The sequence below is a fragment of the Nomascus leucogenys genome, chromosome 5 (genome assembly GCF_006542625.1).
Source record: "Nomascus leucogenys isolate Asia chromosome 5, Asia_NLE_v1, whole genome shotgun sequence".
In the NCBI taxonomy this organism is placed as follows: Eukaryota; Metazoa; Chordata; class Mammalia; order Primates; family Hylobatidae; genus Nomascus; species Nomascus leucogenys.
The window spans coordinates 22,195,038-22,222,375 of record NC_044385.1 but is presented as its reverse complement, the minus strand read 5'-3'; the positions used below and the strand labels follow the sequence as shown (position 1 = coordinate 22,222,375).

Here is a 27,338-nt window from a genome sequence, read left to right as displayed (position 1 = left end):
AGAAGGCAGGGAGGAGGGAGATACAGGAGTGACCAGTGTGGGGTAGGAGGGAAGTTAAGAGAAAATAGGGTCCTAGAAGCCAAGAGAACCAATTGTGTCAGAGAAGAAGAGGGGCCCAGCTGGGTCAAATTATGCCCAAAGACCATGTATGATGACAGCTACGGACTGTTCCTTGAACTTAGTCAATGTTAGCAACTTTGACAACATCAGTTTTACCGGAGTAGCAAGGACAAGAGCCTGGCTGGAGTGGATTTCAAAGAGAGTGCATATCAGTGCATATCACCTATTCTTTTGAGAAGTTTCATTGCAAAGAAAAGCAGAGAAATGGTAGGTAGTGGCAGAGAAAGTGGTTAGGAGAAGGTATTATTATTGTGATCCATTTTACAGATGAGGAAAATTAGGCTTAAAAAAGTCGAGGGCCAGGCACAGTGGCTCACGCCTCTAACCCCAGCACTTTCAGATGCCAAGGCAGAATTGCTTGAGCCCAGGAATTCCAGACCAGCCTGAGAAACATGACGAAACCGTCTCTACAAAAAATATCCAGGCATGGTGGTGCAGGCCTGTAGTCCCAGCTACTAGGGAAACTGAGGTGGGAGGATTGCTTGACTCAGGAGGTCAAGGCTGCAGTGAGCTGTGATCGCACTGCTGCACTCCAGCCTGGGTGACAGAACAAAACCTTGTCTTGAAAAAAAAAGTCAGGGAATTGGCTTAGGTTCATTCAGTTAGTAAGTTGTGATTTGAGCTCAGAATCTAGAAGCTGAGCTCTTACTTTTTTTTTTAACCAATTCCCTATTGATGGAACTAAGTTTTTCTCAAAATTTTCTATTATATTGATTTATTTCTATTGTTAAAAATGTCAGTTATAAAGCAGATGAATATTCTTTTTTTTTTTTTTAAATGTTGGCCAGGCTAGTCTCAAACTCCTGACCTCAGGTAATCTGCCCACCTCGGTCTCCCAGAGTGCTGGGATTATAGGCGTGAGCCACTGCACCTGGCCCAGATGAAGATTCTTACAGGTAAGCATATAATCACATTTCTGATTATTTCCTTAAGATGAATTTCTGGACGTAGAAATCCTGGGTCAAAAGGTATGCACATGTGTATAGATTTGGATGCCTCTTGCCAATGCTCTACGGAAAGGTTGTAATCATTCCCACTTTTGTCAGCAACACAGGAGAAGGTCCATTTCCTGCATCATTACCAGCCTTGGGTCTTATCTTTCTCTCTCAACCGCCTCCCACTGCATAGTGAGAATGATACCATTTTATTTTCCAAATGTACGATTACCAGTTAGATTTGACCATGTTGTACAGGTGTATCTTCCAGCCACCCCTTTGGCTTCTGCTGGTGTTTATCACTCTCAGACCTGATTGCCTTCACCTGACCCCTCTCATCAGGAATATTTATCTCTTGCTGCAACAGACCCAGTTTAGAAGGTAAACTGCACAGAGCTAGGTCGAATTTTAAAATAACAATAATTTTAGGGTAAGAAATTAGATCTTGGGTGATTTTTCTATCTGAGAGACTGTGGAAGAGCTAAGATTTTAGAAAAGCTAGGGGAAATATAGGAAGATGTGATAATTGGACCTTCTGTGTGACTCTCCATGTAGCTATGACCTAACAGTGTCTCGTTCCGAAGAATCCCCCAGAGTGTGCATTGAAAGGGGAGGGAGGTCCCTTCGTGAAATATACTTCCAGGGCCATAATCTTCAATTTAGCCACTGTTGGAGGGCTTTCCTGCTCTTCCTCTGCTCCTCAATCTAGCCCTGTCTGGGAGCACAGCTGATAAACTGGCCCCAGCACATTTGAAAGAAGCATAGATATTTCTTTTCTTTCTTTTTTCTCTTTTCTTTTTCTTTCTTTTTTTTTTTTTTTTTTTTTTTGATGGCATCTCGCTGTCTTGCCCAGGCTGGAGTGCAGTGGTGTGATCCCAGCTCACTGCAACCTCCGCCTCTTGGGTTCAAGCGATTCTTGTGCCTCGAGTAGCTGGGACGACAGTCATGTGCCACCACATCCGGCTAATTTTTGTATTTTTAGTAGAGACGGGGTTTCACCATGTTAGCCAGGCTGGTCTCGAACTCCTGACCTCAAGCAATCCACCCGCCTTGGCCTCCCAAAGTGCTGGGATTACAGGCGTGAGCCACTGCACCCAGCCTGATATTTCTTTTCTTTTCTTTTCTTTTCTTTTTGAGACAGAGTTTCACTCTTGTTGCCCAGGCTGGATTGCAATGGCTGATCTTGGCTCACCGCAACCTCCGCCTCCCAGGTTCAAGCAATTCTCCTGCCTCAGCCTTCCAAGTAGCTGGGATTACAGGCATGAGCCACTGCACCTGGCCAGATATTTCTTTATACCAGTAATACATAGTTGTTGTAAAAAGATTAGGAAATAGGCCAGTACAGTGGGGCATATCTGTAGTCCCAGTTATGCAGGAGGATTGCTTGAGCCCAGGAGTTCAAGGCCAGCCTGGGAAACATAGAGATACCCCCTCTCCACTCCCCGATCTCCATCTCAAAAAAAAAAAAAAAAAGATTAGAAGGCTGGGTGCGGTGGCTCACACCTGTAATCCGTGGATCACCGGAGGTTGGGTGTTTGAGACCAGCCCAACCAACATGGAGAAACCCCGTCTTTACTAAAAATACAAAATTAGCCAGGCATAGTGGCACATGCCTGTAATCCCAGCTACTCGGGAGGCTGAGGCAGAATAATTGCTTGATCCCAGGAGGCAGAGGTTGCAGTGAGCTGAGGTTGCACGATTGCACTCTAGCCTGGGCAACAAGAGTGGACCTCCGTCTCAAAAAAAAAATAAATAAATTAGGAGGTAATGACAGCAGAAAGAAAAATAAAATAATTAAACCAATAGAAATTCCTTCCACTGTCCTCTCAGATAACTGTTATTTACATTTTGCCAATTTTGGTTTTCAGATCTTTTCATTAAACATTTTGTATAATAAATTTACATAATCTATTATTTTCCAGTAATAAATCTTGAATGTCTTTCTAACTTTCCAATTGTCAATCAATGTTAATCTACATTGTCATTTTTTTAAAAACAACTTTTGTAGAGACAGGGTCTTGCTATGCTGCCCAGGCTGGTCTTAAACTCCAGGCTCAGGTGATCCTCCTTCCTTGGCCTCCCAAAGTGCTGGGATTACAGACATGAGCCACTGTGCCCAGCTTACACTGTCATTTTTAATGAGTTAATTTTTATTAAATTTCATTATATGGATCATTTTAAGTAATTTAGTTAATCTCTTATTTGTGGACTTTTATTGCTTAGTTTTTTACTACAATAAGCAAGAGTGGCAATATTGAGGCTAGGTGCAGTGGCTCATGCTTATAATCCCAACACTTTGGGAGGCCAAGGCAGGAAGATTGCTTGAGCTCAGGGGTTTGAGCCCAGCCTGGGCAATGTAGTGAGACCCTATCTTTACAAAAAATTTTAAAATTAGCCTTGTGTGGTGGTGTACACCTGTAAGCACAGCTACTCAGGAGGCTGAGGTGGGAGGATCGCTTGAGCCCAGGAGGTCAAGTCTGCAGTGAGCCATGATCATGCCACTGGATTCTACCCTGAAGACACAGTGAGACCCTGTCTCAAAAAAAAGTGTGCCAATATTGTACATACATATTTGTCCACTTGTCCAGTATTCCTCTAGGATAAATCCCAAAAAGTAGGGTTACTAGCTCAAAGAGCATGCACATTTTTAGGGTTTCTGAGATGAACTCCTAATGATCCAAACATTTCCTGAATGACTTTATCTCCACAACAGAGTTCTAGTTATAGGTTTTCACTCAATGTTCACGCTGAAATGAGCAAGAAAGAAGTCACAGGTTCTCTTTGGGACAATGATTAGTTCTGCAAGCAAGGATATTATTTGAGAAAGATAAACTGAAAACAAAAGATGAATGGAAAGTGAGGAGTTTAACATTTAGAATGCAAAGAAGCAGATCTGTATGCACATGAGAACCTGAGCTTCCAGAAGCTTCCATGTGACTTGGCCTCTGCTTAATAGCAGCAGCAGTCCTAGGCCTCTTGTTTAAACTCTATCTACACTCGCACTATCCTGTCTGATGGAAGAAATGACAGAACTGGAAGAAGAGCCATCTTAGAGATGGATGTGTGCCCGGCATAGACAAGCACTTAGTGTCCTGTTAAGAAGACCAAAAACATAAACAAGAGAAGAATCCTCTGTAGCAACATCAACAACCATCTTCACACTAGTCCTTGGTCTCTTAAGCCAACAGGCCTGAAATCGAGCTCACTGTTCTTTCCCATGGACTCTTGCTCCTGTTATCCCTATCTTCAATTAGTGGTATCGCCATTACTTAGCAAGCCTAAGCAAAAAACCTATGACTTCTCCTTCTCCTTTAACCCCAACATCGAAGGAGCCAACTATTTGCATGTATCCTATCCTCAGGGTCTTTTCTTTCCATTCTCCTTATAGCCCTGTATGGAGCCTCCATTGTCTTTTGCCTGAGAGAAGGTGGCGGTCTCCAGAATGTGCCTATGGAGGTTTCAAAACTTTCTGATGGCTCCATCGTCTGCAGCTGATGCTTCCACTCCTCAGTAAGGCAGTAAAAGCTTTTCCAAAATCTGACCCCAGCCTTGCTTTTCAGCTTCATCCCCGCTACTTCCCTTCTTGTGCTCCAGATACTTGGACTTCCCCAGCAATCGCCTCCCTGTGCTTTTGTTCTGGTGGTTTTTTTCCCCACTGACCTCACTCCTCTTCTCCTGCCTTTCCCAGCCTCCTCAACTCGTTCTCATCCTCAAAGGCCAATGCAAATATTAATTCTCTGCAGCTTTCTCCAGACAGAATCAATCATCCTCTCTATTGTGTTCCCATAGCATTTTGTCTAACTGCTAGAGAAGCATTTAGCATGGTATCAGATGCCTCCTGACAGACTGGGATTTCACTGAGGACATGGAATGTGTCATATTCATCTTGGATACCAACGGCATAGACGAATTCCAGGCATATAGGAGGGGCTTAGTAAATATTGGTTGAATTGGATTAAGTCAGAAATAGATCCAGGTCACTGACTCTTACCCAATGTCTTTTTTTTTTTTAGACAGAGTCTTGCTCTGTTGCCTAGGCTGGAGAGCAGTGGCGCAATCTCGGTTCACTGCAGCCTCCGCCTCCCAGGTTCAAGCTACTCTCCTGCCTCAGCCTCCTGAGTCACTGGGATTACCGGTGCACACCACCACACCTGGCTAATTTTTGTATTTTTAGTAGAGATGTGGTTTCATCACATTGGCCAGGCTGGTCTTGAACTCCTGACTTCAGGTGATCCGCCCACTTCAACCTCCCAAAATGCTGGGATTACAGGTGTGAGCCACCACGCCCAGTCCCAGTGTCTTTTATATTATCCCAAAGTGAATGCTTGCACCACAAGGGGGCCATTATTACCAGAAGTCAGAATGGACCAATCTCCCACTCTTCCTGTTCCTTTCTGTTACCCCTTGAAATTCCATTGGAAATTAATTCTTTTGTGTATGATATCGTCTCTAGTTACATTACAAATACCCCTTCTGCTGAGCATTCTAGGGATAAAAAATTACAAATATCCCTGGGAGGGATTAAGACTTTAAGGCATTATCATCAAGGTTAACTCCACTAAAATTTTTGTGCTGAAAATGAACTTAGAAGTTGTTACTCTTAGGCTGGGCGCGGTGGCTTACACCTGTAATCCCAGCACTTTGGGAGGCCGAGGTGGGTGGATCACTTGAGGTCAGGAGTTTGAGACCAGCCTGGCCAACATGGTGAAACCCCATCTCTACTAAAAATACAAAAAAATTAGCCGAGCATGGTGGCCTATAATCCCAGCTACTCAGGAGGCTGAGGCAGGAGAATTGCTTGAACCCAGGAGGCAGAGGTTGCAGTGAGCCAAGATCGCGCCATTGCACTCCAGCCTGAGCAACAGAGAGAGACTCCATCTCAAAAAAAAAAAAAATAGAAGTTGTTACTCCTTTCTAAAGAAACAACTAACCTACAGGGACTACCTGCAGAAGGAGTGGGCGTTGGGTATGTTAACAGGAGCACTGAGAGGAAACAGTTGGAGAGCAGGGCTGGGGGCGGGGGTGGTAAGGGCCAGTTCTGCACGAGGTACCATGGAGGGAGGTATGGGGTAGTGCGAGTGCTCGGATGCCTGGGGAGGGGATGTGCAGGTGGGGAGGGAATTAGATCATGGGAGAGGGGAGGAGCGAAGACAAATTCTTCCTACTTCCCAATTCCGTCAAGTGTCTTCTTCCCTGTGTAGAGTGATGACTGTTAATGAAGATCCTGACTTCCAAACACCTCTGGTAGATCTCCTTTTTTGCTAGAGTGCCAGAAAATTCTTAGGTAATTTTCCAATTTTAATTCACTTTCATCTTAAAAATAAATACATGCCTCATTGCATTTTTAAGAGGGGTGGGTGTTTGATGAAATAAAATGAGTGACAACAGGGTGTCACAACTCCAGAAAGGTTTCATATCGCTGGTTTAGAGATTCCCGGTGAGTAGGAGTTTGATGAACTGAAAAATGAAATGGCTTCCAAATCATTCTGCCCTACTATGCTGATTTGAAACACATAACCTGCCTACACTGCTGAAAAGCTCCCAGCCCTGAGGTGAATGAACCCTGCAAAGCTACTACTTGGCACTCACCCAGCAGTTTGCAAAAGGCAGTGAAAGGAAATGTTCATAGTCAATTGATAGCAGCAGGACCCTTAGGGAGCTAGAGTGAGGGATGGGACCAGCCAAGGCCATTTGGACGGGCATCCAAGTCACCACACAAAAGCCTTCCTGGGAACTCTCAGGACAATGACGGTTTGGAGCCCTGGCTTCACATTTCACTTTAAAAGAGGCCACCACCTAAGTGGGTTGAGATGCTCCTTTCTGGCTCTCTCTAGTCAAAGGTTCATACTGCCCAGGAGAAGAGTGAAAAGGGAAAATCAGCCTTATTAGTATGTATTTATTTGGGGGCTTGACTCTGAGGCAGCATTTGATGGTGCCTTTCAGGACTGGAAGAGGCTAGAAGATTCCTGCTATATTTGAAAGCAATTCATGACTTAATTTCACATTTTTTAGCTCTGGATTATGTAGGGTGCTTATATATTCAATTATTACCTTGGATTAAGATTTCAAATTGTGATCTTCCTATTTCCCAAAGAAGAGAGCTTGAGGAGTTCATTAGGCCAGGATTCTTCTTCCTTTGAGAGACAACCAAGCAGATGGTGTTGCTAATGCACAGACACCTGCACAGATGCCCTGCTGAGGCCCAAACAACACCTGTGGCTTTTCTTCATACCCAAGGAATAACTTACCTTTCCCTCTCTGATTTTTCCTCTTTTAAAATTCTGTATAGTTACTAATGGAGGGGATAAGGATAATGCAGGGCAGGGCTTTTAAAACACTTTTAAAGCAACAAAACCCTCTTTCAATTGAAATCTGTGCCTAACTTCAGTATGTAAAACCAAAAAGAAAGGCCAGGTGTAGTAGCCCATGCCTGTAATCCTAGCGCTTTGGGAGGCAGAGGTGGGAGGATTTCTTAAGGCTAGGAGTTCAAGACCAACCTGGATAACATAGCAAGACTCTGTCTCTACAAAAACTACAAAAATTAGCTGGATGTTGTGGTGCACACACCTGTAGTCCCAGGTACTCAGGAGGCTGAGCCAGGAGGATCTCTTGCTTTTTGAGATGGAGTCTCACTCTTTTGCCCAGACTGGAGTGCAGTGACGCGATCTCGGCTCACTGCAACCTCTGCCTCCCAGGTTCAAGCAATTCTCCTACCTCAGCCTCTCGAGTAGCTGGGATTACAGACATGCACTACCACACCCAGCTAATTTTTCTATTTTTAGTAGAGACGGGGTTTCACCATGTTGGCCAGGCTGGTCTCAAACTCCTGACTTCAAGTGATCTGCCCACCTTGGCCTCCCAAAGTGCTGGGATTACAGGTATGAGCCACTGTGCCCGGCCATTAGAAGGATCTCTTTTTTTCTTTTTTTTTTTTTTTGAGACGGAGTCTCGCTCTGTCGCCCAGGCTGGAGTGCAGTGGCGCAATCTCAGCTCACTGCAAGCTCCATCTCCCGGGTTCATGCCATTCTCCTGCCTCAGCCTCCAGAGTAGCTGGGACTACAGGCACCCGCCACCACACCAGGCTAATTTTTTTGTATTTTAGTAGATACGGGGTTCCACCTTGTTAGCCAGGATGGTCTCAATCTCCTGACCTCGTGATCCGCCCGCCTCAGCTTCCCAAAGTGCTGGGATTACAGGTGTGAGCCACCGCGCCCGGCCCTGGAGGATCTCTTAAGCCCAGGAGTTTGAGGCTGCAGTGAGCTCTGATCATGCCACTGCACTCCAGCCTGAGCAACAGAGCAAGACCCCATCTCAAAAAAAAAAAAAAAAAAGGTAGGGGGCTGGGTGCAGTGGCTCACGCCTGTAGTTCCAGCACTTTAGGAGGCCAAGGTGGGCAGTTCACTTGAGGCCAGGAGTTCAAGACCAGCCTCACCAACATGGTAAAACCCCATCTCTACTAAAATTACAAAAATTAGCCGGGCGTTGTGGCGCACACCTATAATCCTAGCCACTCCAGAAGCTGAAGCAAAAGAATCGCTTGAACCTGGAAGGTGGAGGTTGCAGGAGCCAAGATCGCACTGCTGCACTCCAGCATGGTTGACCGTGCGAGACTCTGTCTGAGAAAAAAAAAAAGAAAAGAAAGAAAAGAAAAAAAGTAGTGGTTCTTTGGTTAAGCTGGGATGGGGACCTGGAGTTTTGACCTCCTCGCTTCTGGCCCCTGGAAAGCAAATCTGACATAAATTCCAGAATGCTGCCATCATCCCAATCAGAATTTCTCAATCTCCAAGGGAAATTTTGTCACCTGGCACTTCAATGGCTGTTTTAAAATGTTACAAAAGATTTGGCAAGGTCCCAACGGGAGGGGCAGGCACCTATATCTGGGCTTGGAAGCCAACGGTGTGATATGAGGGAGTCTAAGTGGCCACTGCCAGCTCCACTCTGGGGAGTCATTCAAGATGAGACTGGCTGGGCGTGGTGGCTCACGCCTGTAATCCCAGCACTTTGGGAGGCTGAGGCGGGGGACTGCCAGCCTCCCATCCTGCTTGCTGTCTACATCACATCACGTGCCTGGTTGAGAAAAGGCCTTAGGAAGAGCCAGAGGGTGCCAGAGAATGGAAAGAGTATGACACATGCCTCGCTGAGGTCGGACAGCACGTCAGCCTTACTTTCCCAGCTGACTAAGGACGCCTCCCACCAAGCTGCTTGCCTGCTGAAGCCTGTCTTGAAAACTGACAGTAGTTGGCTGCGACTACCCAGAGTTTTTCCCCCAGCAGTTAATGAACACACAGCAGACGCATGCATGCAACACCTTGGAATCATCCCAGAGGCTCCAGGTCAGGTCTCCTTGTCTGAACGCCCCTACCTAGCTGGGCCACATAAGCAGTTTCCACGCTGAGTCCACTAAGTAATCCAAAACAATTGTTCCTTGGGACTTTTCTGAAAAAGAGATAGAAAGGGCTCTGCCTCGGTGAGCAGAGGGAGCTGCTTCAGTATTGGAAACAAAGATAACTGAAATGCATTCTTTGGACTCTGATAAACCCTCTTCCCAGGACAAGAAAGGCATGAAGTCAGGCCTGAGCTTTGGGGCTCATTTCAGGTACATGCTGGCTTTAGCAACAGAGGAAAAGCCTTTATCCCTGTCTTCTTAATTTCCCTCAGCAATCAGCCCTAGCAGGTTCACCATGTTCTCTGTGCAGTTTGAGACAAACTCACTAAATGTCCTGTTCTCTGAAAAATGATCCATCCAAGAGGGCACAGGCCAAGAATGTTTCTCCTTTTGGTATCAAGGACAGGTTGTGATGCTGCCATGATCAAAGGCATGACTTCCTCAGGTGAGGGGGCAGCCCGGCTACAGCCCTGGTGGGGAGGGCTGCATTTAGCGTAGGAGCTGGCTATTTCACTGCCCCTACCCCATCTTCATTGCTTCTAGGCATCCAGAGCTCTATGGTGTAACATATATCCTGGAATAGTTCCAACATCTGTTTCAGGACTTGCTGGACGCAGACCCACTTGTGATATGGTTAGAAAAGTCACTTTTCATCTCCTGTGCTAAGCTGCTAAGAAAAACGAATCATGTAGCCTACATTTACATGTCTGCATTTTTCTGGCGATCATGAGTGACTGATTTGAGCAATAAGTATATGACTGAGAGGCCCCTGCCAGGCATTTGTGGAGCAGATTGCTGAAGCTTGGTTAGTTAAGCAATATGCTAGAAATTTGGAGATCATGAACTCTGACTTTTGCCACCCTGCCACATGCTCTTCAGCCAGTTATTTCTCCTATGTTCTGCCTTTATAAAATGGGGATAAGCTATCTCTGAGATTGTTTTAAGAAGAGACACTAATGAAAATGATTGTCAAGTGCCTCTCTAAAGAGAAAGTACAGTAGGCATAAGTGCTTTATGTGATGAAATTCAATCTTTCTCCCTCCCTTTGCAACCTGAACCATGGAATCAATAATGTTTTTCCAAGTGCAGTGTCCCCAGGACAAAATGTGAATCAGTTTCCTGAGCTCGGCAGCCCTCGGATGGGGAGTAGCCCCTGCCCTCTGCGGCCTGGTGTCCAGGGTGTGGCTGGCTTTACTGCTGTAAGTGCCCATCTTATCCTGGGATTCCAGCCAAGATGCCAGGGTTGCAAATTTCTCTAATTTCAAAGGAAGCTTTGTTTAGGGGTTGAGTCTTCACAATGGCTTTTGCCATCTATTTCCATTTTATTTTCTCTTTTATTGAGTACCTATTGTACCCCAGGCACTGTGCTAAATGCATTCACCTACATTATCTTGTTTAATCCTCTGAGCAGCTCGGCAAGGGGGGTGTCATTACCATTCTTATTTTATCTCACGAAATAGACACTTGGGGGGAGTGAAACAAGTTAGCAAGATAACACAGAAAACAACGGGCAAGGCCAGGATTTCAGCCCAAGCTCATCATTACACTCCCATGCTTCCTTTCCCACAGTTGCCCTACATTCAGGCACTTCCCATTTAAGAGAAAATCAAGTTGCAGTTTGAGAAAACACTAACTAGAGAGTTCAAGGGAGTGGGGTCTTCTGCCCACACCTATGGGGAAGATGCTGTAGGCATGGCTATTGGGTACTTACTTGCCTTGGAGGATGAAGGTGAAGGAAATGGGGTCCTTCCTCCTTCACCTGGTCCTGAAGACCAGTGCCCAGGCCTATGTGTTCTCAGAGCATTTCCTGCCCATCTGAAATGCAGAGCATCCAGGCTGTCACTGCTACAGCAGGGCCCCTAATGCACTGCCTTACAGTCAACATGATTGTCAACTCATTTCAGCTCAATCATCCGGCCTTGTGAGAGACGCCCACATGCTGAAGAGCCTTTCTGCAGTTCTGCATTGAACTCTTCATGTGGTCCCATCTAGTAATGAGTGCGAGTGGTAAGTGCAAGAAACAGAGCAAGGGAGAGGGAGAGGACCCTTCTCTTGTAGTTCTTTTTTTTTTTTTTCGAGACAGCATCTCTCTCTGTCACCCAGGCTGGAGTCCAGCGGTGTAATCTCAGCTCAATGCAACCTCTGCCTCCTGAATTCAAGCGATTCTCCTGCGTCAGCCTCCCAAGTAGCTGTGACTACAGGCATGCGCCACCACGCCTGGCTAATTTTTGTATATTTAGTAGAGATGGGGTTTCAGCATGTTGGCCAAGCTGGTCTCGAACTCCTGACTTCAAGTGATCCACCCGCCTTGGCCTCCCAAAGTGCTGGGATTACAGGCGTGAGCCACTGCGCCCGGCCATTATAGTTCTTTATATAGAGAAAAAAGTTCTGATGACTAGTCCTTGTGTGTCCGGAATTGGTGGGTTCTTGGTCTCACTGACTTCAAGAATGAAGCTGTGGACCCTCGCGGTGAGTGTCACAGCTCTTAAGGTGGTGCATCTGGAGTTGTTCGTTCCTTCTGATGTTCAGATGTGTTCAGAGTTTCTTCCTTCTGGTGGGTTCGTGGTCTCACTGACTCAAGAGTGAAGCTGCAGACCTTTGTGGTGAGCGTTACAGCTCTTAAGGCAGCGCATCTGGAGTTGTTCATTCCTCCCAGTGGGCTCGTGGTCTCGCTGGCTTCAGGAGTGAAGCTGCAGACCTTTGCGGTGACTGTTACAGCTCATAAAAGCAATGTGGACCCAAAGAGTGAGCAGTAGCAAGATTTATTGCAAGGAGTGAAAGAACAAACTCCCACAGTGTGAAGGGGACCCCAGTGGATTGCCACTGCTGGCTCGGGCAGCCTGCTTTTATTCTCTTATCTGGCCCCACCCACATCCTGCTGATTGGTAGAGCCGAGTGGTCTGTTTTGACAGGGTGCTGATTGGTGCCTTTACAATCCCTGAGCTAGACACAAAGGTTCTCCACGTCCCCACCAGATTAGCTAGATACAGAGTGTCAACATAAAGGTTCTCCAAGGCCCCACCAGAGTAGCTAGATACAGAGTGTCGATTGGTGCCCTCACAAACCCTGAGCTAGACACAGGGTGCTGATTGGTGTATTTACAAACCTTGAGCTAGATACAGAGTGCCGATTGGTGTATTTACAATCCCTGAGCCAGACATAAAGGTTCTCCAAGGCCCCAACTGACTCAGGAGCCCAGCTGGCTTCACCCAGTGGATCCCACAGTGGGGCTGCAGGTGGAGCTGCCTGCCAGTCCCGGGCCCTGCGCCTGCACTCCTCAGCCCTTGGGTGGTCGATGGGACTGGGTGCCGTGGAGCAGGTGGTGGCACTCGTCGAGGAGGCTCGGGCCGCACAGGAGCCCACGGAGGGGGTGGGAGGCTCAGGCATGGCAGGCTACAGGTCCCGAGCCCTGCCCCACAGGAAGGCAGCTAAGGCCCAGCAAGAAATCGAGCGCAGCCCCAGTGGGCTGGCACTGCTGGGGGACCCAGTACAGCCGCTGGCCCGGGTGCTAAGCCCCTCATTGCCCGGGGCTGGCAGGGCCGGCCAAGCCCACGCCCACCAGGAACTCCAGCTGGCCTGCAAGCACCGCCCACAGTCCCGGGTCCCCCTCACGCCTCTCCCTCCACACCTCCCTGCAAGCTGAGGGAGTGGGCTCCGGCCTTGGCCAGCCCAGAAAGGGGCTCCCACAGTGCAGCGGTGGGCTGAAGGGCTCTTCAAGTGCCGCCAAAGTGGGAGCCCAGGCAGAGGAGGCGCCCAGAGCGAGCGAGGGCTGTGAGGACTGCCAGCACGCTGTCACCTCTCACTTGTATCGATGAGAACTGAGATGTAGAGCAAAGCGGAGCTGCCTACAGATCAACTGATTTTTTACCAAAATAAAGGAGGGTCCTTCCTGACAGGTTTGCTTGGGGACTCGGGGAGAGACTTCAGCTTATTGCATAATATCTGTTTCCCTCTTAATTATAAAACTCCAAGTTTATATGGAGCAAAGTACCCAGCTAACATCTATATTTCCAAGTGTTCCTGGCCACTGAGATATAAGGGAATATTACATGTAAAAATTTCAAGAAGTCTACTGAGAGGGAGCTGACTCAGAGGGCCAAGCTTTTGTTGCTTTGCTTGTCCCTCTCCCTTTGTCCTGCTGCCTGGAATGCAGATGTGATGGCTGGCATGCCACTGCCCTCTTAAACCATGAGGTAGCCTTGGAGATGGAAGTCAGTGCTAAGGATGGTGCTGCAGAAAGCCAGAAGCAGCTTGGGTTCCTGCTAACTTCGTGGAGCCACTATTCCTGCCCAGGACTGAAGTCCCCTGGAATTCTTTTACATAAGAGGATAAACCTTGTTTTCTGTTGTATAAAGTCTAACTTAATCCTAACTGACAGATTCTGTTTGATAGAGGCACTTGGAAATTCTAGCTAGTCAAGATCACCTGAGCCCTGTCTGCTCTATCTACCTCCTAAAGGCACATACCTAAGTCTTCCTGATAGTCTGTGCACAAGTTATATGATCACCTGTAGAAGGGGAGATGTGGAGACTTTTTAGGTAATACTAAATGAATGCCTGAATTCTATCTTTTGTGGAACATATATATTGAGCACCTACCACACACAAGGTACTATGGTAGATACGCTCGGGTCTACTCTCAGGACACTTAAATAGAGTATTTTAATAGAGTGAGATGGCAACTTAAATAGAGTGAGATGGCTGGGTGCAGTGGCTCACACCTGTAATCTCAACACTTTGGAAGGCTGAGGCAGGCAGATTGCTTGAGGCCAGGAGTTTGAGACCATCGCGGGCAACATAGTGAAATCCCGTCTCTACAAGAAATTTTTTTTGGGCCAGGCGTGGTGGCTCACGCTTGTAATCCCAGCACTTTGGGAGGTCGAGGCAGGCGGATCACGAGGTCAGGAGATCGAGACCACGGTGAAACCCCGTCTCTACTAAAAATGCAAAAAAATTAGCCGGGCGTGGTGGCGGGCGCCTGTAGTCCCAGCTACTCGGAGAGGCTGAGGCAGGAGAATGGCGTGAACCCGGGAGGTGGAGCTTGCAGTGAGCCGAGATTGCGCCACTGCACTCCAGCCTGGGTGACAGACCAAGACTCCATCTCAAAAAAAAAAAAAAGAAAATTTTTTTGAAAAGTTAGCCAGGCTCAGTGTCACATGCCTGGAGTCCCAGCCACCTGGGAGGTTGAGGCAAGAGGATCACTGGAGCCCAGAAGTTCAAGGCTGCAGTGAACTATGATCACACCACTGCACTCCACGTTGGGCAACTGAGTGAGACCCTATCTCTAAAACAAACAACAAAGTGAGATGTGCACTGTAAGGAAGTACTCTAACAGAGGAGTTCCCTAACCTAGTCTTGTAGAAGGCTTGCAAGAAAAAACTGGAGCCTGTAGGGCAAGTAGGAGCCAGTCAGATGTAAAGTAACCAAATGAAGAGCTTTCTGTGGATGATACACAATCCTTTTTAATGGGCTACAGTTGTCTTTCCAAACAGGCTACGACCCAGCAGCTGATTCTTGCTAAGCTTGCAATGATCAATACTGGTGGCCACTCCATTACCGTACCCCCACGGTTTAGAAGGTAGTTTGTATTTTTCCTTCTTTTTCTTTTACCACAAACTTTACTCCCTCCTAGGGTCTAGAGTAAGGAAAAAAAAAATGTGTGTAGATCAGGAAGTCTGATTATGTACCAAGAGTAGATTTGGGGAAAATTCAGACTGGTTGTATCCAGATGGGTTTGCACAGTCAGTATGTGGTCCTAGGCCTTGGTCTTGGCAGAGGCAGTGCAGGGCAAGGGAGCTTCCCCAGTGGTCTCTAGGGAACCCGTTTGACATTGTCACTCTCAGACCTGATCCGATCCAGGCAGCTCTAGGTCTGCTGCTTCTGCCCTGAACCCAAGTTCTAAGTTTTTGTTTACATTCAAGATGAGACTGGCTGGGCGCGGTGGCTCACGCCTGTAATCCCAGCACTTTGGGAGGCTGAGGCGGGTGGATCACAAGGTCAGGAGATCAAGACCAGCCTGGTTAACATGGTGAAACCCTGCATCTACTAAAATTACTAAAAATTAGCTGGGCGTGGTGGCACGTGCCTGTAGTCCCAGCTACTCTGGAGGCTAAGGCAGGAGAATCGCTTGAACCTGGGAGGCGGAGGTTGCAGTGAGACAAGATCATGCCACTGCATTCCAGCCTGGGTGACAGAACGAGACTCTGTCTCAAAAAAAAAAAAAAAAAAGATGAGACTGTATTTGATTATAAGTCACAGAAACCAACTAAAGGCAGCTTAAGCACAAAAGGATAAGTCAGAGGACAGGTAAGGATTTTCTTTTTTCATCCAGTGGCAGGAAAGCAGCAATGTCGAAGGAAGATATCAAAGTCATAAACTAGAAGGTATCAGGAGTCCCCAATCCACATGATAATGAATAAATAGTGCTCGCGGCCAGACGCAGTGGCTCACGCCTGTAATCTCAGCACTATGGGCTGCTGAGGCAGGCAGGTCACCTGAGGTCAGGAGTTCGAGACCAGCCTGGCCAACATGGTGAAACCCTGGCTCTACTAAAAATACAAAATTAGCCAGGCGTGGTGGCGGATGTCTGTAATCCCAGCTACTTGGGAGGCTGAGGCAGGAGAATCGCTTGAACCTGGGAGGTGGAGGTTGCAGTGAGCTGAGATTGTGCCATTGCACTCCAGCCTGAGTGACAGAATGAGACTCTGGCTCAATAAATAAATAAATAGATAAATAAATAGTGCTCACTTTGGCAGCACATATACTAAAATTAGAACAATACAGAGAAGATTAGCATGGTCCCTGCATAAAATAAGTTTTGTGTGTGTGTGTGTGGTTTTTTGTTTTGTTTTGTTTTGTTTGAAACAGAGTCTTGCTTTGTCGCTAGGCTGGAGTGCAGTGGTGCGATCTCAGCTCACTGCAACCTCCGCCTCCTGGGTTCAAGTGATTCTCCAGCCTCAGCCTCCCGAGTAGTTGGGACTACAGGCGCTGGCCACCAAGCCCAGCTAATTTTTGTATTTTTAATAGAGATGGGTTTCACCACGTTGGCCAGGATGGTCTTGATCTCTCGACCTCATGATCTGACCACCTCGGCCTACCAAAGTGCTGAGATTACAGGTGTCAGCCACCATGCCCGGCCAATAAAAAAAAATTTTAATTTAAAAAAGACAAATAGGCCGGGCGCGGTGGCTCACGCTTGTAATCCCAGCACTTTGGGAGGCCGAGGCGGGCAGATCACGAGGTCAGGAGATCGAGACCACGGTGAAACCTCGTCTCTACTAAAAATACAAAAAATTAGCCGGGCGTGGTGGCGGGCGCCTGTAGTCCCAGCTACTCGGAGAGGCTGAGGCAGGAGAATGGCATGAACCCGGGAGGCGGAGCTTGCAGTGAGCCGAGATCGCGCCACTGCACTCCAGCCTGGGCGACAGAGCGAGACTCCGTCTCAAAAAAAAAAAAAAAAAAAGGACAAATAAATAATTTGTAAAAGGCCAGGCACAGTGGCTCATATGTTATCCCAGCATTTTGAGAGACTGAGTGAGGTAGGAGGATCACTTCAGGCCAGCCTGGGTAACATAGTAAGATCCTATCTCTACCAAAAAATAGAAAAGTTACCCGCGCGTGGTGCCACATGCCTGTAGCCCTAGCTACTCAGGAGGCAAAGGTCGGAGAATCGCTTGAGTCCTGAAGCTCGAGGCTGTAGCAAGCCATGATGGCGCCACTGCACTCCAGCCTGGGAGACAGAGGGAGACTGTGTCCCCTAAAAAATAAATAAAAATAACTTCTCAAAAAAAGATATACACGTAACCAACAAACATGTGGAAAAAAGCTCAACATCGCTGATCATTAGAGAAGTGCAAATGAAAGTCCGGGCACGGTGGCTCATGCCTGTAATCCCAGCACTTTGGGAGGCTGAGGCGTGCTGATCACCTGAGGTCGGGAGTTCAAGACCAGCCTGACCAACATGGAGAAACCCCGTCTGTACTAAAAATACAAAATTAGCTGAGCGTGGTGGCAGGCGCCTGTAATCCCAGCTGCTCGGGAGGCTGAGACAGGAGAATCGCTTGAACCTGGGAGGCAGAGGTTGTGGTGAGCCGAGATCGAGCCACTGCACTCCAGCCTGGGCAACAAGAGCGAAATTCCATCTCAAAAAAAAAAAAAAAAGACAGAGAAAGAGAAATGCAAATAAAAACCACAATGAGATACCATCTCACGCCAGTCAGAATGGCAATTATTAAAAAGTCAAGAGACAACAGATAGGCCAGGCATGGTGGCTAACACCTGTAATCCCAGCACTTTGGGAGGCCAAGGTGGGCAGATCACTTGAGGTCAGGAGTTTGAGGCCAGCCTGGCTAACATGGTGAAACCCTGTCTCCACTAAAAATACAAAAATCAGCCGGGCACCATGGTGCACACCTGTAATCCCAGCTACTCAGGAGGCTGAAGCAGGTGAATTGCTTGAACCTGGGAGGCAGAGTTTGCAGTGAACCAAGATTGCGCCACTGCACTCCAGCCTGGGTGACAGAGTGAGACTCTGTCTCAATAAAATGAAATTTAAAAAAGAAACAAGAGCTGCTGGCGAGGTTGTGAAGAAATAAGAAAGCTTTTACACTGTTGGTGGGAATGTAAATTAGTTCAACCATTGTGGAAGACGTGTGGCGATTCCTCAAAGATTTAGAACCAGAAATACCATTTGACCAAGCAATCCCATTGCTAGGTATATACCCAAAGGAATATAAATCTCTCTGTTATAAAGATACATATACACATATGTTCATTGCAGCACTATTCACAATAGCAAGGACATGGAATCAACCCAAATGCCCATCAGTGATAGACTGGATAAAGAAAATGTGGCAGCCGGGCATGGTGGCTCATGCCTTTAATCCCAGCGCTTTGGGAGGCTGAGGCAGGCGGATCACCTGAGGTCAGGAGTTCAAGACCAGCCTGGCCAACATGGTGAAACCCATCTCTACTAAAAATACAAAAATTAGCTGAGTGTAGTGGTGCATGCCTGTAGTCCCAGCTACTCCAGAGGCTGAGAGGCAGGGGAATTGCTTGAACCTGGGAGGTGGAGGTTGCAGTGAGCTGAAATCATGCCACTGCACTCCAGCCTGGGCAACAGAGCAAGACTCCATCTCAAAAAAAAGAAAAGAAAAAGGAAAGAAATAAAATGTCATACATATATACCATGGAATACTATGCAGCCATAAAAAGGGACAAGATCATGTCTTTTGCAGGTATATGGATGTAGCTAGAAGCCATTATCCTCAGCAAACTAACGCAGGAATAGAAAACCAAACACTGTATGTTCTTACTACTAAGCAGGAGCTGAACAGTGAGAACACATGGACACAGGGAGGGGAACAACACTCACTGGGGCCTGTTGGGGGCGGGCAGGGGAAAGGAGAGCATTAGGGAAAAGAGCTAATGCATGCTGGGCTTAACACCTGGGTGATGGGTTGATAAGTACAGCAAACCACCATGGCACACGTTTACCTGTGTAACAAACCTATACATCCTGTACATGTACTGAGGAACTTAAAATAAATAAATAAATAAATAAAAGTAAAAAATAAGGGCCATGACTTAGCTCCTGGTTTTGTTTGTTTTTTGAGACAGAGTCTCACTCTGTCGCCAGGCTGGAGTGCAGTTGGCGCAATCTCGGCTCACTTCAACCTCCACCTCCTGGATTCAAGCAATTCTTCTGCCTCAGCCTCCCAAGTAGCAGGGACTACAGGCGCCCATCACCACGCCCGGCTAATTTTTGTATTTTTAGTAGAGACGGGGTTTCACCCTGTTGGCCAGGATGGTCTCAATATCTTGACCTCGTGATCTGCCTGCCTCAGCCTCCCAAAGTGCTGGGATTATAGGCGTGAGCCACTGCGCCTGGCCTCCTGGGTTTTAACATGAGCTCAGCCCAGACTGAATCTCTTAGTCTCAATTCTAGGTCCTGTGGCAAAGACACTTTGAGGAGCTCATCCTATGAAAACCATGGCCAGGGAAGAGGCCACAGCAGAGAGGCAGAGCTGCTGAAACCACTTCTGCAACCACAAGGACGAGAGTGCACCTCATTGGTGAGGGAGGGCTGGTGCCTGCCCCCATGTGCACACAGCAGCCCATAGCTGAGGAGTCACAGAGCTCTCACCTCAATTCCCCCTGATCAGTTCAGCCAGAACTGATCTCTCAGCCAAGTCTGCACCCTGGCTAGAATGTGATCTTCAAAATGTGATCCTAACCTGTTTTGTTCACTCCTATGACTCCAGCATCTAGAACAATGCTTAGCGCCATTGGTAGGCACTCAAATACTATACTTGGTACATCAAATAACAAATTAACTCCTCCATTCTATGCCTTCTTGGAAGGGATACAGGATGGCAGCTGGGGAGAGGAAAGCACAGAAGAAAGATGAGAACAGGATCTTAGAAAACTTCCCTGGGGCATATTTGTAGGCCCTGACTTACCCAGATCCTTGGAACGGGAATTATGGCTTAGGGAGCAGTAGGCGAGCCCTGATCGTGGAGCCTGGCAGACCCATTTATTCCTTCCACAAAGATTTATGGAACACTTACCAGATGCCAAGTCCTGCTATATTCTCAGCCTCGCCAGGCCTAGCTTTCACACCCTTCTGGCCTTGTGATTTCTGGCTAGCTGTTAGCCTCTCTCTCTCTCTGTTCATTCATTGGTACATAGATCACAGGGTTCTTGAGAAGATTAAATGACATAATATATAAAATACTTCCTTGTACATAGTAACTGTCCTGTAAATATTTTTGCTGCATAACATGGTTGTTGGGTTTTCTGTTGTTTTGTGGGGGGTGGGGAGATGGGGCTTAGGGTACAATTGTAACTGTGTAATTTACCCCTGTCTGGGGTTCCTCCAGAAGATGGAATTGATCTGTATAATCATCATTTCTCATGCAAGAATAGCCCTGCCTTCACCTGGCTGCTTTTATATGAAGGAAGTGCTCTTCTTTCCATAAGAGGGCACAGCTTCCAGCGCAGCAGCAGGAAGCTGTAGACACGGCATGGGTTACTCAGGGGATAATGGGGTTTGCACAGCACCACATACACCTTGCTACCCACATGGGGTGCCCGGGGTGCTGGTGTCGGCCTGGTCAGAGGGCAGGTGAAGCTAATGGCTGCCATGCAGTGAATTCACGGGACTACCTTGTTCTACTTCTCTCTACCTCCTCCCTCCTGGCTTCTGGTCCCAGGTGTCTCAAGCACAGTTCAGCCTCTTTGAATCTCCATTCAGGGCCATCCCAGTCCCTCAGGTTCTCTGATATGAGAGAGAAGATCTCCCAGGCCTCCTTCCTCCAAGAGAGCCCCTCTGTCCTCCCCACTCTCCCCTAGTTTGGCCTCCTAGGCAGACGGTTTTTGTTTGAGGGTCATTCCTCTCCTCCGGACGCCCCATCATTCACCTTCAGCATTTAGGAACACAGCAGCAATCTAAACCACATGGAGAAAGCAGGAGAAATTTTTAAAAGAAAGAGAAAAAGGCCAGGTGCGGTGGCTCCCACCTGTAATCTCGGCACTTTGCGATGCCAAAGCAGGTGGATCGCTTGAGGTCAGGAGTTTGAGACCAGGCTGGCCAACGTGGCGAAACCCGTCTCTACTAAAATACAAAAATTAGCCAGCCATGGTGGCAGGCGCCTGTAATCCCAGCTACTCCAGAGGCTGAGGCAGGAGAATCGTTTGAACCTAGGAGGCGGAGGTTGCAGTGAGCCCTGGGATGGAGCCACTGCACTCCAGCCTAGGTAACAGAGCAAGACTCCATCTCAAAAAAAAAAAAAAAAAAAGAATAAAAAAGAACAGATAATTTCAAAAGGACATTAAGCTCTATTCAGAGACACAATCTCCAATCAACAAAACGAAAGGCGAGCGTTGCCCCACAGGGACTGGCTGAAAGGCAGGCTGGCGGTGAGAGCATTCCGGAGCCGGCTTCTCACACTGGGGAGGGCGCCCTCCCAGCAACCAGCCCCACCTGATGGGATCAGGCAGGACCCCACCCCAGGCTACGGGGCTTTGGGCTTCCCTGCTGCGGAGCTTCCTCCTGACACAGCTTACAAAGTCTCCCTCACGGGGGTAACAGCAGGACCGTGCTTGGCTGACAGAATGCTTTGGCAGAAAACTGCTGTCTGAGTCAGCCCTGAGAAATAATTAACCCTCATGATGTTTCCTGGAGGACTGAAGAGGGTTGGGTGTGGAGGATACAGGGAGGGCCTGAAGAGCTGGGCTTCTGAAGGGGAGGGAGCACCTGGGCCTTTGGGCCTGGGACTCCAGCACCCTCACCTGAGGTGCCAGGACCCCCCAGCTAGCTCGCACCTGCTCTCTGGGCCTCAAGATTGTTCTGGGGGAGGGCAGAGAGAAGATTCTTACTTTTCTTTTCTATTTTTTTTTTTGGAGACAGGGTCTGGCTGTCACCCAAGCTGGAGCGTAGTGGTGCAATCATAGCTCACTGCAGCCTCAGCCTCCTGGGCTCAAGTGATCCTCCCACCTCAGCCTCCCAAGTAGCTGGGACTACACACACACCACCATGTCCAACTAATTTTTGTACTTTTTGTAGAGACAGGGTCTCGCCATATTGCCCAGGCTGGTCTCGAACTCTTGGGCTCAAGTGATCCACCTGCCTCAGCCTCCGAAAGTGCTGGGATTATAGGTGTGAGCCACTATGCCTAGCCTTTTATTCTTTATTTATTTTTTTGAGACAGTGTCTCTCATGTGGCCCAGGCTGGAGTGCAGTGGCATGAACATGGCTCACCACAGCCTCAATCTCCCAGACTCAAGCTATCCTCTTGCCTCAACCTCCCAAAGCGCTGTGATTACAGTCATGAGCTGCCACACCCAGCTAGTATTTTTTTTCTTTTTTCTGTAGAGACAAGTTCTTGCTATGTTGCCCAGGCTGGTCTCGCACTCCTGGGCTCAAGTGATCCATCCACCTCCGCCTCCCAAAGTGCTGGGATTACAGGCAAGATCCACCGCACCCTGCCTGACCCTTACTTTTCTAGACACTCTTCCTGGAGGCCTGTTTCCGTTCAGGGCCTTTTTGTAACATGTAAGTCAGGCAGATCACTATGCAGAGTTGCTCACTGTGTGCTGCTAAGTGTGGTACTGAGAGCTCAGAGAAGACACAAGTAAAAGATAAGATCCAGACTGGGCCTCAGGGAACTCACCACCAGAGCAGAGAGGGGAGACATGAAAACCCATTCAGTTAGATGGCCTCTGCTGGTCTTGTGTTCATACATCCAGTGTGATCGGGGAAAAGAGATTTTCTTGAGCCTAAGCAGATTACTTTACACATTTAGACTGGGGGCTCAAACACTTGCTAAGGTAATAATGTTGCTTGTGATTCATATTGGTTCTTCCTCCTTTTTTTTCTGAGACAGAGTTTCACTCTTGTTGCCCAGGCTGGAGTGCAGTGGGTGCAGTCGCGGCTCACTGCAACCTCCACCTCCCGGGTTCAAGCGATTCCCCTGCCTCAGACTCCCGAGTAGCTGGGATTACAGGCGCCTGCCACCACGCCCAGCTAATTTTATATTTTCAGTAGAGACAGGGTTTCTCCATGTTGGTCAGGCTAGTCTCAAACTCCTGACCTCAGGTGATCCGCCTGCCTCAGCCTCCCATAGTGCTGGGATTACAGGTGTGAGCCACCGCGCCCGGCTGGTTCTTCCTTCTAAGAAGCCTCCAGAGCTCCCTGCCTGTGTCTGAGAGTCGGTCAGATGCCCCTCTTTCATTTCCCTCCATTCCAAGGCCAAGATTTCTCATCCTCATTTCACAATCGGGAAAGTCAAGACCCATGACACAGGCCGGCCTGCCAGGCAACTGGCCTGAGGTTTACACACGCTCAAAGGTGCAGCCGAAGATTTGAAAATCCCCCTGGCACATCCGTCTTCATGCACTGAATGTATTCATTGAGTTTTTAATTGTTCAGAGCACTCTTGGAAGCGGCCAAGTCCAAAGAGAATTGGAGGCTGGCAGACACGGTGCTGGGGCTTACTCTGGATCGTATTGGTGGGGCAGGATACTGTGGCATGCTAACTCAGCAGTCAGCAAACTCTTTTTGTAAGGGCCCAGATAGTAAATAGTCAGTATTTTAGGCTTTATAGGCCAAACACTGTCTCTGTCACATTTTCTTCTTTGTTTTTTGTTTGTTTGTTTTTGAGATGGAGTCTCGCTCTGTCGCCCAGGCTGGAGTGCGGTGGTGGGATCCCGGCACACTGCAAGCTCCGCCTCCTGGGTTCATGCCATTCTCCTGCCTCAGCCTCCCGAGTAGCTGGGACTACAGGTGCCCGCCACCACGCACAGCCAATTTTTTGTATTTTTAGTAGAGACAGCGTTTCACCGTGTTAGCCAGGATGGTCTCAATCTCCTGACCTCGTGATCCACCCACTTCGGCCTCCCAAAGTGCTGAGATTACAGGTGTGGGCCACTGCGCCCGGCGTTTTTTTTTGTTTGTTTTTTGGTTTTTGTTTTTTTTTAACTATGGTATAGCTGGGCATGGTGGTTGGTGCCTGTAGTCCCACCTACTTGGGAGGCTGAGATGGGAGGATTGTTTGAGCACAGGAATTTTAAGCTGCAGTGAGCAATGATCACACCACTGTACTCTAGCCTGGTCAACAAAGTGAGACCCTGATTCTAAAATGAACCAAAACCAAAAAACGCTGGGCTGGATGCAGTGGCTCACACCTGTAATCTCAGCACTTTGGGAGGCTGAGGTGGGCGGATCACTAGGTCAAGAGATCAAGACCATCCTGGTCGACATGGTGAAACCCTGTCTCTACTAAAAATACAAAAATTAGCTGGGCATGGGGTCGCATGCCTGTAGTCCCAGCTACTCGGGAGGTTGAGGCAGGAAAATCGCTTGAACCCAGGAGGAGGAGGTTGCAGTAAGCCGAGATTGCGCCAACTGCACTCCAGCCTGGTGACACAGTGAGACTCTGTCTCAAAAACAACAACAACAACAACAACAACAAAAACAGACCATACCATGGCTGGCTTTGGCCTGTGAACATAGTTGGCTGACCCATCTGTTAGAGGAATAGATACAAGATCTAGATTTGGTAAAATGTAAACACTTTAATCCAGGACAAACCAGTCTTCATGCACATAAGACAGTAGTATAATGCCTCTGTTGGACTCCTAGCTCTGCCACAGACTGGCTATACAATCCTGGACAAGTTACTTAACCTCTCCAGCCCTCAGTTAGCTTGTCAGTGAAACTGGATTGATAATTGAAGCTCTCTTATAGAGTTATTATGAAGATTAAATGAGATAGTGCACAGAAAGCTCTTGGTACGGTGTCAGGCACACGGGAAGATCACAGTAAATGTTAGCCTCTACATGGATCAGGAATGAAGGAATCCTGAGGAAGACACCATCAAGGTTGAAGCTGCTGGAACTCCAAGATGAGGTTACATTCAAATGTGTTTTCTCAGCCTGGAAAGCCTCTGGAAGCATGGGGGCTGTAAGAGCAGATTGCATATTGCTTGGTCCCCTTGCCCTGGGGCTCCTGGGTAGGCAGCCAGAAACCCCTGAGCAAACTGGTGTTAGCTCAACTGTTTGAACCCTGACAGTTCAGCCCGCTGCTCCCCCTGCCCCTTGGCCTGGAGCTTCCATGCAGGGAGAGGCTGCCACCCACCAGATAGCGTTCCCACCAGGCAGGAGAAGTTGGGGTGGCCAGATGGTCAGGAGAGGCAGATGACAAGGGAAGCCACAAGAAAGAGAGCCTGTGGCTAGATCGGGGGTGCTGAAGCCAGCCCCAGAGCAGGACAGTCACCTGCTGTCCACAAACATCCTGCTGAGGGAAGTTCTTCTTTGCCCCAATAGGTGTGATAGCTGGCAACATGGCTAGAAACAGCTGTGCCCATCCTGGCTCCTTGGCAGACATTGGAGAAATCAAGGATAGAGATGAGGATTCTGATACTCTCCCCTCAATACTGGAAAGGAAAGGAAGCCTCCCACCCCCAAGTCGTCCCCGGTCTGTCAGCAGCATTTATGGAAGGCCCACTGTGTGCAAAGCCTGTACAATCAGGAGGGAGTTAAATGGGAAATTGAGGACCAGGCTCCACATGCCCATGGAGGGCTCCTGTGGAGCCTAAACATGAGACTGGCTCCCGAACACTTGCCAGGCGAACAGGATGGAGCCTGGATGTCCTCAGCCAGCTCCACCACTGGCAGCAACTCCTTACAGGGTCACTAGGCCCTGACTGAAAGGGCACCAGCTGGCCGGGTCATGGGTGGGTATACATTTGGTTTTAGAGAAAAACAACCACAGATCCAATTTCTAGGCTTTGAGTCTCACCAACCCCTCCTTCCAGTCTTTTCTCAAGAGCGGCATTAACTGGGACCCCGAAGAAGGGAGGTGGGAAGCACACACCCAGCAGGGCTCTGCAGGAATCTCCCTGAGCCCCACACCCAGCTCCTGCTGTCTGTGCAAGGGGTGATCATGACTTTCCTCTGTGGCAGGGAGACAGTGGAATCTGTAGGAGGTTCCAGACCCAGCGACGACCAAGCCTGGGTGGTTCTGACACCAAGAACAAAACGCCTGCAAGATCCACACTGGGAACTCAACCAAGAAGAAAGAAAAGAACAAACAAGATCAATTTCTTCCCCACAAGAGCCAGAATTTTCCTAAGCCAAAACTACGAATGTTCAGAGACATCTTTATCTCTCACAGGAACTCTACCTCCTCTCCTGTCTCACCTCCTGAAAAAAGAGATGAAGTCCCACTCCCATCAAAACACCTCTGAGGTGTCAGCTTCAAATGATTTATGAATTACTTCTCCCAGGCTGGGTTACCTTCAAAACTGGGAATGGGTTAGGGTGTCAGCATGGGAAGAACCTTTAAGAATGTCAGGCTTTTAGAGCCTCAAAGCCACAAATCTCTCAAATGGTGCCCTCTCCAACCCTGGGCACTGGGTCCGATGAGCAGGGGATGGACGCATATTTGGACAGGGGCCTGCATCTGAGACCAGCCCGATACCAAACCAAATGTGTCTCTTGTATTTTTAACTGCAAGCTCCCACCACCCTGAGTGAGTTTTTCCCTAAGCAGTGGTGTCACAAGCAGCCATTCAGTTGGCCTTTGCAGTCATGCTGACCCAGGGGTAATTGGTCTTTATCAGATTCTCAGTCTAAGCATCAATCCTCTGACAGAGGGACCTACCTCAGGCACTTCCAGCTCAGCAGAAAGCACCCTGAGCTAATAAAGGAAGATATAATTTACAAGTCATGCCCCAAAGCCAGCTATTTCTGACTGCAGATCCAGCTCCAACTAAAGCCAAGCCAAAAATTAACATTATTTTGCATTTTAAACAACTTACTAGTCTTTCAAAGGGTGCTGATTGGTGAATAGCAATTTACAATGAAGTAATCAGTTGCAAATTACCAATAATTGCTATCATTTCAAGTGTGAGTTTTCCCCCTCCTCATTTTCTTCCCCCTGTTCTGTCTCTGTTTTTAAACCAACAAATATTTATCAACCTTCTTTTAGACAAGGTGTGAGCTAGGAGCCATGAGAGATAAAAAGATGCGGCTGCCAAGTATTTGCATGTGAGATATTCATAGTCTGGCTGGGGTAGTAACATGGTACACATGGGGAAAATAACCAAACGTCAAAAGACTGATAGGTGATGAATGTCGATTCTGTGAAAGTTACATAGAATGTTCAGGAAGCTTGATTTTAAGTTGCCTGAGGGTTGTAAACTACTTTCCAGTGAGGAAAGTACTCTACCAGTGCTTCCCAAACATAAAAGTCTATAAAATGATTTTTTTTTTTTTTTTTGAGACAGAGTTTCACTCTTGTCACCCAGGCTGGAGTGCAATGGCGTGACCTCAGCTCACTGCAACCTCTGCCTCCTGGGTTCAAGCAATTCTCTTGCCTCAGCCTCCCGAAATAGCT

At 47.9% G+C, this 27,338-nt stretch overlaps 1 long non-coding RNA gene and 1 other non-coding gene across 2 annotated transcripts in view; both read left to right on the top strand.

The window, feature by feature from the left end:
- Nucleotides 1–26,826, top strand: part of LOC105739723 — a 54,298-nt gene extending 27,472 nt beyond the window's left edge. The window contains exons 2-3 of the long non-coding RNA XR_001115665.2: nt 11,346–11,448; nt 25,905–26,826. This is a non-coding gene — a long non-coding RNA (uncharacterized LOC105739723). The remainder of the gene's footprint in view (nt 1–11,345; nt 11,449–25,904) is intronic.
- LOC115835268 lies at nt 16,180–16,287 on the top strand. Its single transcript, XR_004030259.1, has one exon. It is a non-coding gene; the product is annotated as a U6 spliceosomal RNA (small nuclear RNA).
- Nucleotides 26,827–27,338: the final 512 nt, after the last annotated feature.